Source organism: Adiantum capillus-veneris, chromosome 8 (genome assembly GCF_014529385.1).
Source record: "Adiantum capillus-veneris isolate H3 chromosome 8, ASM1452938v2, whole genome shotgun sequence".
NCBI lineage: Eukaryota > Viridiplantae > Streptophyta > Polypodiopsida > Polypodiales > Pteridaceae > Adiantum > Adiantum capillus-veneris.
This window is the reverse complement of record NC_140938.1, coordinates 17,782,670-17,802,047: the sequence shown is the minus strand read 5'-3', so window position 1 is coordinate 17,802,047 and position 19,378 is coordinate 17,782,670.

Here is a 19,378-nt window from a genome sequence, read left to right as displayed (position 1 = left end):
AGGGGTAAAGCAAGAGAGGAGAAGAGGGAAAGCCGATGAAGCAAGATCTATGCACACAAACTCTCAATCTACACTTTAACTCTCTAATCATGCAGACAATGGTGTATCCCTTTACTCTAATCTCAAGCACACACACTCTAATTACACATTAAGTATACACAAAGAAGCCTAATAAGAGAAATGTATACATCCCACGTACACACACACTCTAATCTAGCACACATGTGAAGCAAGAATGCTCAAACAAGAGGGAAAACTTGAGAGAGAAGAGAAGATTAACACTAATCATACACCATTAACACACATAAGCTTGAAAGACAAGAGAAAGTAGAGAGAACTTAGCTTCCATTAATCCCAATGACTACTACATATGATGTGGAAGATCCAAGCTCCATAGCCACTCCTCTTCTTCTTCTCCACACTCCCTCACACTCTCTTCTCTAAGAATGCCCTTTCACATCTTGTGAATGGACTTGTATACAAGGGCTTTTAAAAAATGGGCGGTTTGCCAAAAAATGTATAACATGCTGCAGGTATCTAGGCTCATCTAATCATCAATGTACAACTTGGAACCCACTGTGGAGCCCGTAAATACAAAAAATATATGCATACACATATGCGTACACACCTAATGGAAGCATAATGCATGTTGTTGTTTGCGGGTCGCCGCGACGGACGTCCATAGCATAGCCTTCAGGCATCAACATAAATATCAATACCAAGGAAGCGACTCGGATGAGGCATGGAAACTCACTAGGGTGTCAATCCTAATCAAGTGAACTCAAAGAGATGCAACTACTAACTCTACAAGCAAATCAAACGCACTAAAGCCAAGTAATCTGCCTATGTCCTTCTACACAGCTCTACAGTCATCACGCCTGTTTACCATGCAAATCATATCGGATTCGCATGAAACTTGAAGGGAAGCTACAGAGGAATATCAGGAGCATATCCTATCACTGTCACAGCATTCTGGATGGGTACACGCGATCGTTCGTCCCAAAGTATGCAAAAACAGTAAACGGATGATCCTAAAGGGTCGTTTTTGGGTCCCTAAAGCCTCTCCTAGGGTCAAAACAACATAAAATACGCATATAAACACTCAAAACAATGATTTAAGGCCACAACGGTTGCGTTTGATACCTACACCGAATCTTGAATTCTTACACTTGAATGAAAGAGCAGAGTAAGAAGAACACAATGCAATAAACAAAACTGAATTTGGATTACCGTAGCCACAATAGCGATGATTACAAGTTGGAGCCAAGAGGTCGCTCCCTGTGCGTACAACAATAGTCACTTATCTTCAAAAAATAATATCCCTTTCCCACTAATCTTAGTGTATTATATACCTAGGGCTTTCTATAGTGGCCGGCGGGCCAACTTGTCATGGACCTTTACATACATCATTGGAAAAATTACATCTTTGACTTAGAGTTGACATAGACGATTGTCATTAGACTTTTACAGGGTTTGATGTATTAAACATCGGAAAATTAATGTGATCACATCAAAACTTTGGCCGACTGACCCAACGGTGCCTTGGCTAGGTGCGCACTTGTGATCACCTCCAAACAGGCATTGACGCTCGCCCATCAACAAGGTCTTCATAGGTGTATCTATTTTTGTGATCTTTCTCTTCTGGCATCAATTGAGCTTCGGATCTCTTCTTTGGTAAATCCTTCCGTTGAGATGTCGGTGGTTTAGGGCTTGTCAATCGCATGTGTGCAAGGGGAGACTCTGGTGGGGTTGCACTCCATTCTTTGGTCTTGACATCTTCTGTCTTTTTCTTCTCTTCTTGAACTTTAGGTTGCTCTTGTTATTTCTTCTTCATAGTCTACACCTTGTCAATGGTGAATGGCTCAAGATTTGCTGCTCTATTACTTGCTCTGTCTCTCCGTATGCCCTGATATAATGATTGAACTGATCTTTGAGGGATCGAGAGGAGCTACCACCCACCTTCATAGGGTCTTGTACCCAATATTATTCAAAGTCTGCCTTGAATGTCCTCTTTGCCTTGAAATGTTCTATAAGGCATTCAATCCGGGCATCTTTCTGGCTAGAAGCTTCTTATAGTTGCTCTTCTTTGATCATGGTTGTTTTCCCATTTTTCTTTGGTGGCTCCTCTTCTATATCCTCCTGCATGGTCTTAAGATTTTGCTTGAGCCGCGTAGAGACACGTGGGAACTACTCCTGCTGGAGTCTCTTCTTCAAGATGCTCTTTCAATCTCAAACACTCATTCTATGTGGGTTGTCTTGCTCCTATTGCTTCATAGGAAATCCTTGTGAGAACTTTTGTCCCACTAGTGTACTTCGGCTTTTGGGTAATTGAGGTCAAAAAACATCCAAAGGTGATGAAAATTTGATGGGGAGCTCATAATGATGTGGTAAAAGTGTGAGAGTTGCCAAAATCATGGTAGCATGTCAATTCAAAGGGTCTAGACATGATACGTGTATAATGTGTAGGTTGGCATTTTTGGCTCAAACTTGGTGGAGAGGTAGCTCATGATGTGTGTATAGCTTTGATGTGTGCAAACATGAATTTGGACTAGTGCTTATGTCCCCTAGTCCATAGAAGGGGTTTAGGACACTTTGATTTGGAAAATGATAAGGATGGTGATTAAAACATGCCCAAAGGTTCCGAAACTTGGTGTAGAGGCTATATGTACCATGCTTTACAAATCTGGATGCCCAAAATTGTGAGGTCCCCAAACCGGCCAACACTAAGAAGAATCCAGGGAATTCATCCTTGTCATTAATAATGGTTTAGGTTTATAGCCCTAGAAGGAGACCTAGTCCTGTCTCGCAGTGGAAACGGGACAACTTGTTGAATTAAAAAAAAACTATTCCGGCCCTATAACTTCCATCATTCGGATTAAGGTTTCCTTAGCCAACGCTTTTCCCCCCCTAACATATGTGAGGGCAGAGCCGCCGCTGGTGGACTCCTCTTCCAAGTGGAGAAGTTTCTAGACGCTTTCAGTGAGTGGGAATGGATAGTTACCTGACTAATCAGGTCCACCCATCCATGATTGACAACCTTAGTCAATCCCCACTTACCACCCCGCACTCATACATGTTGATTTGTTATTTAATTACTACCACATTCTTGTCACAATTAGAATAATGATTTAATTTAACTTTCATAACTAAATTTCATTAAAACAGCCCTTAAAAACAGTATTGAAAACATTCTTTTAGTAAATAGACATCTTTATGCTTAAGACAAGGTACTGTCATTACTGGCTTGTCTCAAGACCACCTATACAGGGGTGAAAAAATGGCACCCATTCCTTATTTATAAAAATCGGGGTGGAAAAATCCATCACCTATAGTCCGGGCGCCCATACGCCAACCGGTTGCCCATACAACCGGGCGGTTCCTCTAGGATAAACTTGATATCCTAAGTAATATCCACAAGCACAAACAAGCACGGGGTAAAGACTCCACGTGCATTGAGGAAACCGACTCATCCATGGCGGAGTTGCCATCATTACTCATTCCTGGAGTAAAATATTCCAAGGAAGCAGAGGTGTCTTGAGACAAGCTATCTTAAGGATGATCAAACATTTCTTTCCTAGGTCAATCAGTCATGGCCCAATCATTTCTTTCCTATTTACAATCATTGCTCGTTGGTTTCTTGGAAGTCACCTTCCGTTTACGGCCAGTTAATCCTTCCTAGTTCTTATGTATGCAATGTTAATTTATACATGAACTTTAATCTAATTAAAGACTCAAGTGAACAAAATGGAAATCCACCTGTGAACTGGTCAGCCATTTGTTGTTGCGCTGGCGCCTGCAGACTTTCCTCCGTAGGCCTATGACTAGGCCCAGCCTCATGGTCATGAGTTGCTCTATTTCTTTTGTTGATTGTATCCTCTTCATTGGAAAGAGGATTTTCTCTTGTTCTTTTTGGAGCCATATTGACAGCCTTTATAAAAGGACTTAATTGATTAGAGAATTAAATGAATAATCTCTTTTATTCCTTTTATCCAAAAACAAGGATTTTTGGAGTAAATACGTATACTTGTTAAATATTTGGATGAGATATTTCTCCCTGTAGCTTCATGGTACTATTAGTATTCTCCCATAATTATCGTATAATTATTGGAGCTATTTTTCTAAATTTCTCCTTTGATTTATGTTCCAAAATACCCTATTTTGGCCTTAGTAAATTATGAGTTACCTATCTGCTAGTGGGATATTTACCCTAGATGGAATTTCTCTAATAATTTTTTGGCTAAATCGTAAAATTGATTTATAAATTTTCCTTCTAGATTTATGGTTTGATTTAGACAATATTGGGTGACGGTAATCTGTTATACTAATTATTTGGGCTAAGGTAATTTTTTCAATCTTTAAAAGTTATTTTTGATCTCTAGTAATTTTTGTGTAATTATATAAATTCATTTACTAATTTTCTTTTCCTTATTTATACACAAAATTAGTTAATATTAGTTAAAATAATTAGCTAAACTAACTATCTGTGGTTAAGATAATTATCACAGGTTTTTTCATATGTGCTTTATCTTTGATAATGATCTCAAAGTTTTTTATTTTAATTTGCTATTTTTCTTAAAATTAAAAGCAATGTTTTTCTATTGAGATAATTAGGTAAACTAATTATCTCAGGTCAAGATAATTATCATGGGTTTTTAAAATATGTGTTTTACTTCTAATAATTATCTCAAAGCTTTTTTGGAATAATTTGCTATTTTTTCCCTTTTATTTTCTCATAAAAATAATGTTTTTCTGTTGAAATAATTAGTTAAACTAATTATTTATAGTGAAGATAATTGTCATGGGTTTTTTAAGATATATTTTACCTCTGATAAGTATCTCAAAGCTTTTTCCTTTAAAACAGTGTTTTTCTACTAAGATAATTATGTAAACTAATTTTTTGAGATTAAGATAATTATCACGAGTTTCTAAAGATGTTTTTTACCATTGATAATTATCTGGAAGCTTTTTGGATTAGTTTGTTATTTTTCCTTAAAAATAGTGTTTTTTTTTTGAGATAATTAGTTAAACTAATTATTTGTAGTTAATATAATTATCACAGGTTTGTTAAGATGAGTTTTACCTCTGATAATTATTTCAAAGATTTTTGGATTATTTTTTTATTTTCCCCTTTTATTTTTCCTTAAAAACAGTTTTTTTCTATTGAGATAATTAGTTAAACAAATTATCTGTAATTAAGATAATTATAACGAGATTTTAAGATGATTTTTATCTCTAATATTTATCTCAAAACTTTTTGGATTAGTTTGTTATTTTTGCCCTTTTATTTTCTCTTAAAAATTAGTGTTATTCTCCTTAAATAATTACAAAAATTATTCAATTTCTGCTATTTTTCCTGACTTTTAATGATTAAACTTGGAAATATCTGCAATTTCTAGAACTTTAGGATAAAAAGTCTTTAGCAGTAATACTTACTGAAACCTTTCAATTTTACTTAACTAATTAAATTCATAGTGTAACCTTTTAGAGCCCGTAACTTTTCTAGATTTTATCGGAATTCTATTCTGAAAAATTTTAACCATAGTAAAACTCTGGTTATGGTTCCAAAAATACCAATATTTGCCATAGTTGGATCATTCTACAGTGTTTTTTTAACAACCAAGTTAATTTGATCAGGCTTTGTACAATTTCTAAGGTTTCAGAAACTGGAAACCTTACAATCACCCCAACTTAAGGAATTGAGATGTCCTCATCTCAACCGAATTTGGAGAAATCTTTGAGAAGTGATACTTCGTCCTCCCATGTGGCGTCTTCAGTGGGGTAGTCCTTCCATTTTACTAAATGTTCTCTCATTACTCTGTTTTGCAGACTTCTTTCCCTAGTATCGAGAATACAATCTGGTTGGAGTTCAAGAATTCCTTGCTTCTGCATTACAATCTGTTCGTTGTCTAGAGTGTGATTGGGGTTTGGAATATAGGGTTTTAGGAGACTGATATGGAATACATTATGGACCTTGAGATGTTCAGGTAACTTTAATTTGTAAGCTTGATCACTGATTATTTTTATCACCTTATAAGGTCCACAATATCTAGGGCTTAGTTTTTTGAATTTTGCCCAGGATAAATTGCTTCTCTTTGGCCGTACCCTAAGGAATACTTTATCCCGTTGTTTGAAAAACCGATCAGACCGTTTTTTATCAGTGTAATGTTTTTGGCGGTCCTTAGCTGCTTGAATGTCCTGTCGTATGGCTTTGGTTTGGGCATCCATCTCCTCCAACATTTGTTTTGAAGCTTCAAAAAAGTTTAGGGGTGATATACATTCATGCCCATAAAGTGCATTAAACGGTGACATCCCAATGCTTTTATGGAATGAGAAATTATAGGCGAATTCCATTAGAGGAAGAAATTGTATCCATTTTTGGGGTTCTCTACTACAGTAGGATCTAAGGATGTCTTCAATAACTTGATTCACTCTTTCCGTCTGGCCGTCCGTCTGAGGGTGATAGGCTGTACAGAAACATAGCTGGGTACCTAAGGATTCAAATAAAGCTTTCCAAAATTTTGAAGTAAATTTTGCATCCCTGTCACTGACTATTCTCTTAGGAAGCCGTGTAATCTAAAGATCTCTTTGATAAATAAACGGCTTATGTCTGATGCAGTGTAACTTGTTTTCACAGGAATCAAATGAGACACTTTAGTCAGCATGTCCACTACCACCATAATGGAGTCGTAACCCCCTTGAACGGTAGGAAGGCCTATTACAAAGTCCATGCTAATGAGTTCTCACTTCATTTGAGGAATGTCAAGAGGTTGAAGTTTTCCTGGCATCATTACTCTTTCAGCCTTAATCCTTTGACAGGAAATGCATTATTTGATGTAGCAAAGTATATCCCCTTTCATTCCTGGCTAAAAATAGCTTTTCCTTATGGAATTAAGGGTCTTTGCATAGCCAGGACGGCCGGTGACTGGAGCGTTGTGTCCTTCATAAAGGATTAACTCTTTTAATGTTGGATTCTTAGGAATGTAAAGCCGGTACTTATAATAGAGAAGCCCATCTTCAAGTGAATAATCCTTGATTCTGTCTTTCTCTTTCTCTTTTAGGTCTTGTTGATTGATAACCTGTAGGAGTTTTTGATAATCCTCATCTTCCAGGGAGGCTTCCTTAACCTTGTCTAGGATTGGATTGTCGACTGTGGAAATGGCCCCAAGAAAAACCTTACGGCTAAGGGCATCAACAGCCACATTCTCCTTTCCTGGTTTATATTTTATTTCAAAATCATATTCCTATAAGAGTTCTATCCATCTTCACTGCTTCATGTTGAGTGTTGCTTGTGAAAAAATCCATTTTAGACTTTGATGATTAGTGATTAACTGAAACTTTCCTCCTAGAAGATAGTGCCTCCAGAGCTTAAGAGCATGGATGACGGCTAGGAGTTCCAGATCATGTGTTGGATAATTCAGCTCATGGATTCTTAATTTCCAAGAAGTAAAGGCGACTGGTCTGCCTTCTTGGTTTAAGACTCCTCCTATAGCAAGGCCATTGGCATCGGTTACTACTTCAAACTCTTGAGTGAAGTCAGGGAGTTTGAGGACAGGGGCTGGTGTGAGATTTTGTTTTAGTTTGAGGAAACAGTCCTCCTATTTTTTTCCCATGTAAGTTTGACTGTCTTTTTAAGTAGCTGCGTCAAGGGTGCGGCCATGACTGCATAATCTTTGACAAAGATTCTATACCATCCTGTAATGCCCAAGAATCCTCGAATCTCGCTGACTGTCTTTGGTTGTGGCCAATCTATTATGTTCTTAATCTTTGCGGGGTCTACAGAGATTCCTTCAGGGTTTATTATAAATCCAAGATAGCTAACTTCGGGCGTGAAGAACACACATTTACTCATCTTGGCAGACAACTGATGTTGGCATAGAAGATGAAGTACTTTACGTACATGGCCTTCATGCTCTTTTTCATTTTTGGAGTATACCAAGAAATTATCAAAAAATACCAACACAAAATCATCCAGATATTCTCTGAATATATCTTGCATGAGACGGTTAAAAGTAGCCGGAGCATTCGTAAGACCGAAAGGCATCACGATGAACTCATAATGCCCATATCGGGTGTTGAACACAGTTTTATAAATATCTACTTTCTTAATCCGGATTTGATGGTAACCTGATCTGAGATCAATTTTTGTGAATACCTTGGCTCCATGTAATCTATCAAGTAATTCGTCGATGCGAGGAATAGGGCGGGTTTGGGGACCTCACAAGTCTCTAGGCCTAATAAAATCTGAGTCCCTAAGAAGAATCCAGGGAATTCACCCTTACCATTAATAATGGTTTAGGTTTATAGCTGTCCTAGAAGGAGACCTAGTCCTGGCTCGCAGTGAAACGGGACAACCTGTTGAATTAAAAAAAAATTATTACGGCCCTATAACTTCCATCATTCGGATTAAGGTTTCCTTAGCCAATACTTTCGCCCCCCTAACATATGTGAGGGCACAGCCGCTGGTGGACTCCTCTTCCAAGTGGAGAAGTTTATAGACGCTTTCAGTGCACGAGAATGGATAGTTACCTGACTAATCAGGTCAACCCGTCCATGATTGACAACCTTAGTCAATCCCCACTTACCACCCCGCACTCACACATGTTGCTTTGTTATTTATTACTACCACATTCTTGTCACAATTAAAATAATGATTTCTTTTAACTTTCATAACTGAATTTCATTAAAACAGCCTTTGAAAATAGTATTGAAAACATTCTTTTAGCAAACAGACATCTTCAGACTTAAGACAAGGTACTGTCATTATGGAGTAACTCTAACAAGTACTGGCTTGTCTCAAAGCACCTATATAGGGGTGAAAAAACGACACCCATTCCTTATTTATAAAAACCGGGTGGAAAAAGCCATCACCCATAGTCCGGGCGCCCATACGCCAATCGATTGCCCATACAACCGGGCGGTTCGTCTAGGATAAACTTAATATTCTAAGTAATATCCACAAGCACAAACAAGCACGGGGTAAAGACTCCACGTGCATTGAGGAAACCGACTCATCCATGGCGGAGTTGCCATCATTACTCATTCCTGGAGTAAAATATTCCAAGGAAGCAGAGGTGTCTTGAGACAAGCTATCTTAAGGATGATCAAACATTTCTTTCCTAGGTCAATCATTGCTCATTGGTTTCTTGGAAGTCACCTTCCGTTTACGACCAGTTAGTCCTTACATATGCAATGTTAATTTATACATGAACTTTAATCTAATTAAAGATTCAAGTGAACAAAATGGAAATCCACCTGACTGGTCAGCCATTTGTTGTTGCACTGGCACCTGTAGCAGACTTTCCTCCATATGCCTATGACTAGGCCCAGCCTCATGGTCATGAGTTGCTCTATTTCTTTTGTTGATTGTATCCTCTTCATCGGAAAGAGGATTTCCTTTATCTCTTTTATTTCTTTTATCCAAAAACAAGGATTTTTGGAGTAAATACGTATCCTTGTTAAATATTGGGATGAGATATTTCTCCCTGTAGCTTCGTGGTACTATTAGTATTCTCCCACAATTATCGTATAATTATTGGAGCTATTTTTTTTATTTCTCTTTTAATTTATGTTCCAAAATACCCTATTTTGGCCTTAGTAAATTATGAGTTACCTATCTGCTACTGGAATATTTATGCTAGATGGAGTTTGAGATGTTATATCTTTAATAATTTTCTGGCTAAATCATAAAATTGATTTATAAATTTCGCTTCTAGATTTATGGTCTACTTTAGACAATATTGAGCGACAGTAATTTGTTATACTAATTATTTGGGCTAAGGTAACTTTCCAATCTTCAAAACTTGTTTCTGATCTCTAGTAATTATCAGGTAATTATATAAATTTATTTACTAATTTCTTTTCTCTAATTTATATACAAAATCGGTTAATATTAGTGAAAATAATTACCTAAACTAACTATCTGTGTTTAAGATAATTATCACAGGTTTCTTTAGATGTACTTTACCTTTGATTTTTATCTCAAAGTTTTTTAATTTAATTTGCTATTTTCCCCTTTTAATTTTTTCTTAAAAATAGTGTTTTTCTACTAAGATAATGAGGTAAACTAATTATCTCAAGTTAACATAATTATCACTGGTTTTTTAAGATTTGTTTTACCTTTGATAATTATCTCAAAGATTTTTTTGATTAATTTGTCTTTTCCCTCTTTTATTTTCTCATAAAAACAATGGTTTTTTGCTAAAATAATTAGTTAAACTAATTATATGTAGTTAAGATAATTGTCATGGGTTTTTAAAGATATGTTCTACCTTTGATAATTATCTCAAAGATTTTTGTGTTAACTTGCTATTTTTTCCCTTTTATTTTTCTTTAAAATAGTGTTTTTCTACTGAGATAATTATGTAAATTAATTATTTGAGTTTAAGATAATTATCACGGATTTTTGAAGATGTATTTTACCTTTGATAATTATCTTAAAGATTTTTGGATTAATTTGCTATTTTCCTCTTTTATTTTTCCATAAAAACAATGTTTTTCTTTTGAAATAATTAGTTAAGCTAATTATCTGTAGCTAAGATAATTGTCATGGGTTTTTTAAGATATGTTTTATCCCTGATGATTATCTCAAATATTTTTGTATTAATTTGCTATTTTTCTCCTTTTATTTTCTCTTAAAAATAATGTTTTTATGCTGAAATAATTAGGTAAGCTAATTATCTGTAGTTAAAATAATTATCAAGGGTTTTTTAAAATGAGTTTTACCTTTGATAATTATCTGGAAGGTTTTTGGATTAGTTTTTTCCCTTTTATTTTTCCTTAAAAACAGTGTTTTTAAGATAATTAGTTAAACTAATTAACTGTAGTAAAGATAATTACCAAGGGTTTGTTAATATGAGTTTTACCTCTGATAATTATCTCAAAGATTTTTGGATTAGTTTGTTATTTTACCTCTTTTATTTTCCCTAAAAAATAATGTTTTTTTTGTTGAGATGATTAGTTAAACTAATTATTTGTAGTTAAGATGATTATCAAAGTTTTATTAAGATGAGTTTTACCTCTGATAATTATCTCAAAGCTTTTTGGATTAGTTTATTATTTTTTCCATTTTATTTTTCCTTAAAAACAATGTTATTCTACTTAAATCATTACAAAAATTATTCAAAAAATTAAAACATAACTTTCCTAGCATATTGACAGTCTAACACAGCTCTGATAATTATCTCATCTTAATCTAAGTTTAATTAATATAATTATCATTAATTTATGGTTAAAATGAGTAATTTCAATCCTAATATAATATAATAATTAATTAGATTAGTATCCCTAAGCTTAATGTCAATAATCAGTAAAGAATTAAAATTAAGAGAGAATTTTAGAGTATAAATAGGTTTAATCTTCTTAATTAGTTGAATTAATTAAGAAAATGTGAATAGATTAACATAGTTCTGCTAATTAAAAAGGATTAGTGATAATTATCATTGATTAACCAACTAGAGCTTTGCTCTCTAGTGATTTCTGAGTAGAGATCCCTCTAGATGAGAGAGAATTTGCCAGGACTCCGACTCTAATTTTTTGTGAAGAAGGGAGGGTCTGTTTATAGCTTTTCAGGGCCCCTGGGCTGTTTCTGGCAGGTCCTGGCACCTCAAGCAAGCCCCCAACTTCCATCGAGCACCACCTGCTGCTAAATTTGTCTTGGGCAGGTTCAACACAGCCCCACATAGCCCCCCTAGCTTCCATAATCAATTTTTGCTATTTTTCCTGACTTATAATGATTAAACTTGGAAATATCTACAATTTCTAGAACTTTAGGATGAAAAGTCTTTAGCAGTAATAATTACTAAAACCTTTCAATTTTACTTCACTAATAAAATTCATAGTGTAACCTTTGAGAGCCCGTAACTTTTTCAGATTTTATCGAAATTCTGTTCTGAAAAATTCTAACCATAGTAAAGCTCTGGTTACGGTTCCAAAAATACCAATATTTGCGATAGTTGGATCATTCTACAATGTTTTCTTAACAACCAAGTTAATTTGATCAGGATTTGTACAATTTCTAAGGTTTCAAAAACTAGAAACCTTACAAAAATGTTGATAGAACTCCTTTGTGATAAGTCCAAACATCATACGTGTATGATGTCTACTTTTGGAAAATGGTTATTTGAGGCTAGGGGTATGATGTACATGCTATGTGCTTGCCTTGTGTGAAATTTCACTTGGTTTGGAGCACTTTTGGTAGGTCTAAAGCCAAATTATGGGATTAGGCCGAGACTTTGCGTTCTTTGGGCAATTGGACACCCTAACTAGCTCCAAATCTCATGAAATTTTGTGTATTTCATGTTGAGAGTATGCACAATGTGGTAGTGGATTCAAATTAGTAGTTCTTGTGCAAAAATTGGTTGTGAGATATCATACGCGTATGATGTCTACTTTGATAAAAATCAGCTCTGATGCTTTGAAGTGCTTTGTGCTTGTGCCTTAGGCCCTAATAGCTAGTTTTCATCTTCAAAAGTCAGATGTTTAGCTTAGAAATTCCATGATTGTCATCAGTCTGTAAAATGGATTTCTTCATTTGAAGACGACTTCTCACGATGATTTCTCTTGAGCTCAAACTCCCAGGCTTGTGGATGAAAGAGGGAACCTTCACATGGCTTCAATGTAGTGTTTGGCCCTACGGATACCCTTTTTGGTGATTTGTCACTCAAAAAGCGTCTTTTTGGGAGGAGATGGTCGACGGTGATTTTTCTTGCTGTCTGGACATATGAGAAGAAAAGACAAATGTCCAACAAATTATAAAATTGCCTCAACCATCAAATTCCAACACACACATCGATTGTTCGTTGTTGGTGATATGTCAATGATGCCCGTGAAGTTTGGTGGCAAACGAACGCACCATTTGGCCGTGAAAGCCAAATGATACTTTGCGTGTTCGAAGCCTAGCTTGATGTTTTGACCAACTCCTGGTAGTTTGACTCTGGAGGCAATTACATGGGCTTGTAGGCACCCTTGAGGAGCACCTATTCCTGAAATTTGGTAGCATTTTGACAACTTTCTTTTGGGTCGGCTTCTGTAGGCTCCAAGATATTAGGGTTTTTTTGACTAGTCTAAATCAGCATAGTAGGTCATAGACGTGTTCCTCTAGCCCAGGGTTAACCCTCTATCAAGTCTCATAGCTATCAGGTTAGTGCTTGTTGTGTTACGGCCCCGTTTCGGTCTCTTCTCGGCGATGCCCCATTGCCGTTTTTGTAGGTTTTCGCGATGAAGTTAGTGTAGAGCAAGGAGAGTACATGGTGAGGATCCTACCTCTCATATCTGGTGCCGACTGGTGTCCTGTGTGCATCGTATGAAGCCGTAGAAAGTCCACACGCTGTAGTTCTCTCTAGCTCTCTCTAACTTGTGAATAGTAGAAATGAGAGAATAAGTGAGTCCAAAATATCTTATATTGGGGGTCCCCGGACCACTTGCCATGAAATTTGACATGTGCTCTTATCTCGTCGTGAAATGCAATTTAGTCTCAAAAATTTCCCCATTTGGACTCTGCTTGACCCATATCTAGATAATTTGCCCTTTCATCTAAAAATTGACCGGATTGGGCTTCCGCAACTTTTTCCCATAATTGTGCCCAGGCTTCACTATATGATGTCCTTTGCTTACTGCTCATTCTTGTACTTTTCTTTTATCGTTCCGACTCCATTTCACTTGCTTTTTCTATTTTTTATTTTTTTCAAGAAATTAACAAAATAAAAGGAAAATAACTTAAGTAACTCAAAAAATACCAATAAATCAAAATAAATTAATAAAAACACAATGAACCGTTATGTAAAATTATCCGTAGTTTTTTTGGCCAGATTGCTCCATTTTCCTTAATTTTGTGCATGAAAGCTGTTATTTTTACATATATACACACACCTAGAGGCTCATTACTGGCGTTTGTCTTCATGTCTTTGTAGAATCACATTAGATAAGGGCATATATACTTGGTTTCACCAATTTTTTGCAATAAAACGCAATCAAAACCCATAAACATAGAAAACAATGCCCTTTTAGTACTTTTCTTAGTCTATCGTGAGAATGCCTCCCCCCCTCCTAGTCGGAGTCCTCCTGGACGATGGTGTATCGCCCGAGGGTATGTATTGTGCATAGGTTACCAAGCGGTGCTAATGCTGGCCATGTAATGCAGCTCTATATGCATACTCAGTCAATGCATATGAAAAGTTAATGCTGTGCAAGAGGAGGGTATAAGTGGTGTGCTTATTGGCATTCAATGTTGAGGTTTCCTATTACTTCAGTACCAAGAAGATAGTGGTGAAATAACAATTGTTCTAAGTGTGCCACTCACTGCTTGATTGACTGCAGTAGTGGTCATTGCTTGGTGGGTTTGCCGAATAAACTTCTTAGACTATTCCTGGTGCTTGGTTCTACAGTAGCAACCTTCTTTTTTGTGCTTTCGAATCCATTGCTGAGTTGGTGTAGGGAAGGATGTTTTGCCCTTAAGTTTTAAGTCCGTTACCAGGTTTGTGGTTTGGTTCTTCCACAAATGGAATCACTTGATGTTATTGCACATGTTGAATGTTGAGTGTATCAGAGCTCCAATCAATCTGTACGTTGTACTTTTGCTGCCATGGATGATCAAGTAATAATGCATGCTGCACTGATTTATCTTCTACCACATAAACTTTATGCGGATAGAGGTGTTGATTAATCTGCACATGTATTACCGTCCAGCCCAATTTCTTGATTGAGTGCTCTAAATAACTTTGAATGTTCTGTTTTGTTGGTTGAAGCTGCTCCTCAAGTGTGAGCTGCTTGTAAAGGCTGTAGGAAATGAAATTTCCTTGAGCTCCAGAATCTAGGATTGCCCTGGCCTCCACTTGATTACCTTAGAGCTTGACTTTTATGGTTGTATCCACCGTGCTCCTCTTCAAAATTAATCATTGAGATCATATTGATCCATAGTGGTGGTCCGTGCTATTGTTGTTGTTGTAGAAGCTTCCGTTTTGACATGCGCTCCTTGGCTTCTTCTTGAGCTTCTTTGACTACCCATTGCTTTTCTTGAGATCGTTTCTCTTTTGCATGGATTTGTCGAAGCAGCTTTGGGTTAGTGGTAGACAATAATTTTTAAGGCAATAGCCACTAATGCAATTTGGCATTTCTTCACCCTCCAATGTAGCAAGCTTGATGACTCTACTTGGTGATATATCGGTGATCACCTAGGGTCCCATCCCTCGCTTTTTAAGTTTTTTTGCATGCTATTTCAAAGTGTAAACCAAGACATAGTCTAAGGTCTTCTGTTTTAAACTCTTTCGAACATACATGCTTATCCATTGTCCTTTTGAGTTGTTTAGCTACTCTTAGAGTGGGGATCAAGAACTCCAATGGCAAGATCACATTCAGGCCAAACACCATGTTGTACGGTGTTGTCCCAATCGGGATTTTGTATGCTACCCTATAAGCCCACAGTGTGGTGTGTAACTTCTTGAGTCAGATACTATTTTGGTCAAAACCGTGCATAGAATCTTATTGGTAGCTTCAACTTGTCCATTAGCCTGTGGGTGCTATGGAGAAGACTTAGTGTGAACTACCATGAATTTGTCCAAAAGATTTTCAATAACTTCATTGAGGAAATTTGTGCCACGATCACTGACAATTTCTATGGGTAGTCCATATCTAACAAAGATATTTTTGTATAGAAATTATGCAATAGTCCTCGCATCTGCTTTCTATGTGGCTTTAGCTTCAACCCACTTTGTGAGATAGTATGTAGCCACAATGATATATTGGACATGAGTTTTGTAAGCTGGGGGTGAAGTGGGGTGAAATCTATACCCCACTTAGCAAAAGCTCTGGCTCCCATCATTGGCCTTGAAGGAATCTCATCTCTCTTCATCGGTACTTTGGTACATTGACACACATCGCATCTCTTAACATATACGTCCATGTGTAATGTAGGCCGTCTTATCCCCTCTGAAACGGCCTCCACTGAGTCCTTCATGTGCCTACTCTAGGATTGGTAAACACATGCTTTTGATTGCACATATCTTGAGCTGATTGTCCTTTTCTCTCTTATACAATTGATGTTCAATTAGTACAAAATCAAGCCTCTATTTTTATGGCCCTTTCCTGTGCCCTAGAAGTATTTTCAGGAAACATCCTCATTGTTAGATAGTCAATTATGTATTGGCTCCATTTTGGTCCAATTGTCACTTGAAACAATGTAGCATATTCTACGAGTGGTTTAGACTTGTAGGTTGCACAATTAGTAATGTACTCCTGAACATTAGTGCACATACTTTGGCCAATAAACTCCTAATTGTTGCAAGTGCTGGTATATTTTCTTTTGCAAGCAATGAAATGCTAAATCCTGAACATATGCTCCCAAAATATAACAGTTGTACTCCTCTGGACTTATGCATAGCCAAAAATTGTTGTCCGAGCCTAATTGATACAAACGTCTGCCAAGTAATTCGAAATACCATGATTGTGGATCTGTTCATCTTTTACTTTCCTATCCTGTTCTATCGAACTCACCTCCATAGAGGATAGTAAATTGACTATCTCTTGAGACAAATTTTGGTATCATTTCAACGTTAATAAGATATGCATTAGGGACGTCATCATCTACCCATTCTGGAGCTTCTTCGTTTGGAAATCTAGAAAGGTGATATGCTTGTAGATGCGTCTTTTCTTTTTTGACCACAACAATAAAATCAAATTCTAGCAATATGATAAACCATCGTACAATTCTTCTGGTATTGCATGGTTTGTTTACAAGGTATAAGAGGACTTGATGATTGGTGAAAAATATGAATTTGTTTGCAAGGAGATAATGCCAAAAATTCTTAACAACATATATCATCCCCAGCCCCTCTCTCTCCGTGGTTGTATAGTTCTTTTCAACACTATTAAGCTGCTTGTTGGCATAGGAGACTAGAAAATCCATATTTCTTTCTCCTGGCTAGGCCATTAGGTGCACACACACTTGATTTTTATGGCAGTTTTTTCCCTCTTTGGTGCATTACACACATAATGATCTTTATGCACACACATGAATTCTTGATGAGAATTAAGCATTATCTTGTTACACACAAGTTTCATTCCTAAAAATTGACCATCAATTTCATTCCTATTGAATAAAATTAGGTGCAAAGTGTAGGTCAATTGATTTAATTTTAGCAAGTGATTAACACACACTAAACCACATTAATCAATCAAGAATTTAAATGAGCAATGAGTGCACTTACATTGTAATCACTCTCTAAGCTATTCCTTTGCTCCATTTGAAGACGCATCATTGCACACACAAGTGTGTGCACCACCAAATCGGCTCCAAAATTGACCAATGTAGGTCAAAATCAAACACTCAAATCATCAAATTAGGAATAAATTAGCACAATTAACTTGATTAGAGTGATGATTCCACCTCTTATAAGGGGATTTAACATACATTACACATCAAGGATTAGTGGTTAGGTTAGTGAAATTAGTGAAATGCTAGTAGAAATTAGTGATCGCTAGCTTGAAACTAGTCAAAATTAGCATGAAAAAATGAAGCAAAATAGTAAGGGTTAGTATGAAATTAGTGAGATTGAGGATGGAATTGGGGGTTTGGGATATTCATAACTCAAAATTTAGCTTCCAATTACTTGCACACACAATCAAATTAAACTAAAATTGTGTTACATACACTCAAAACTGATGAAATTAGTAGTGAAATTACTCTCATCAAAGCATCCTCTACTCCTCTAGCTAAGGCAACCGCTCCCCGGCAGCGGCACCAAATGTTGGAGGTAGTTGTAGCATAGGCTAACTCCGACAAAATCATCAATCCGAAGAGAGTATCACCCGGCTAGGGCATGAAAACATCACACAACTAAGTGTGAGAGAGTCATTGGACACAATGAATAAGAGGATTCAAGAGAATGCCTCTCCAATGTAAGTAGAGATTATCCATTGAAAGACTAACTCTAATCATAATCTAATTACTAATCAATCAGCTCCTACACACACCAAAAGTCTGACTTGCCAATCTTATTGAGTCACAAGAGCACAATCAACACAAGCATCCATGACCAAAGCACACACTAATTGCACTGAAGTTGGACTCCCTAATCATCACATACCAACCAAGGTACTCTAATCATATCACACATAAGTGGCATTAAGCTCAAGGCTCTTACATCTCCACACATAAGCACACAATTAGACACAAACTCTAATCACATGACCAAGATTGCACTCACACCACACAAATCAAGAGAATTAGAGGAATCATCAACTAATTGAAATGCTCATGGTAGAAGATAGTTAGATCAAAGCAAAACTATATGAAATTAAGGAAATGTAGAGAGAAGACAAGATTAATGAGAAAAATAGAGATTAGATGAATTAAGAAGAGCTATTAATTACAAAGGATTAGCACTAACCTTCTAAGCATGGGCATTAAGCTCAAGGCTAGGCCATCCATAGAGTGAGCACTCAAGAGTGGGATCTCAAGAATGACTACTCAAGAATGGATCCTCAATAATGAAGCCTCTTTGCATAAAAGGGCTTCTTACAAAGGCATGCACTCTAAGCCTTTCTACTATGGGATAAAGTTAAGCCCTCTATCTTATACAATTTGGAACTCCTAAATGAGCCGAAGTCATTATACAATGTGAATAGGAAATAGTGTACACACCCATATCACATCCCTAGCTTGATGCATAATCAATGTAGCATGTGTTAGCCGCTGCTAACATTCCCCCCTTCTAATTGGCGCTCGTCCTGGTGTGCCACTGAACCAAAGCACGGTGACATGGTAGAGAGCACATCCATGGAGGAATGTTGAGCTGTAAAACATAAAACAAGTCATGAGTATCAAAGGCCAACAAAGATGAATAAAACATAAAGTGCAATGAACAATAATGCAAAGTGAATTTTTGCTTCTAAAATATGGGTCATCATAGCCAAAAACTAAACAATGTAAAGCAAAAAAACACCTAAACTATCATGAAGATTAAAACACTAAAAATTTCAGATTTATGGATGTAACACATGCAATCAATTATGACCCTAGGCTAATGCAAGCTCATAAACCTACTAGCCTTAAAACTATATGATCAATCTTAATAAAGTATCCAAGTCTATCATGTCTATGGCCACAAAGAAGCTCCTAATATATTAGTACATTATCACTTAGCATTTTAAGGCTCATGTAAGTTTTTTTTAAAAAACTTCTGATTGAAAAAAGTAAAGCACATCACAAGGAGACCACCCCAAGGAAAGTCTAGCTACGACTCTCGGCTCCTTGAACCCTCAAGGAGGTGTTCCAAAAGCCTACTAGCCTACCAAGGCAACGACTAACCCCTATAAGCCCAGGGCATCGATTTAGGGCCTTGATCAAGCAAGCCAAGGTGATTCCCGTTGCCGCCAAAGTGCCAAT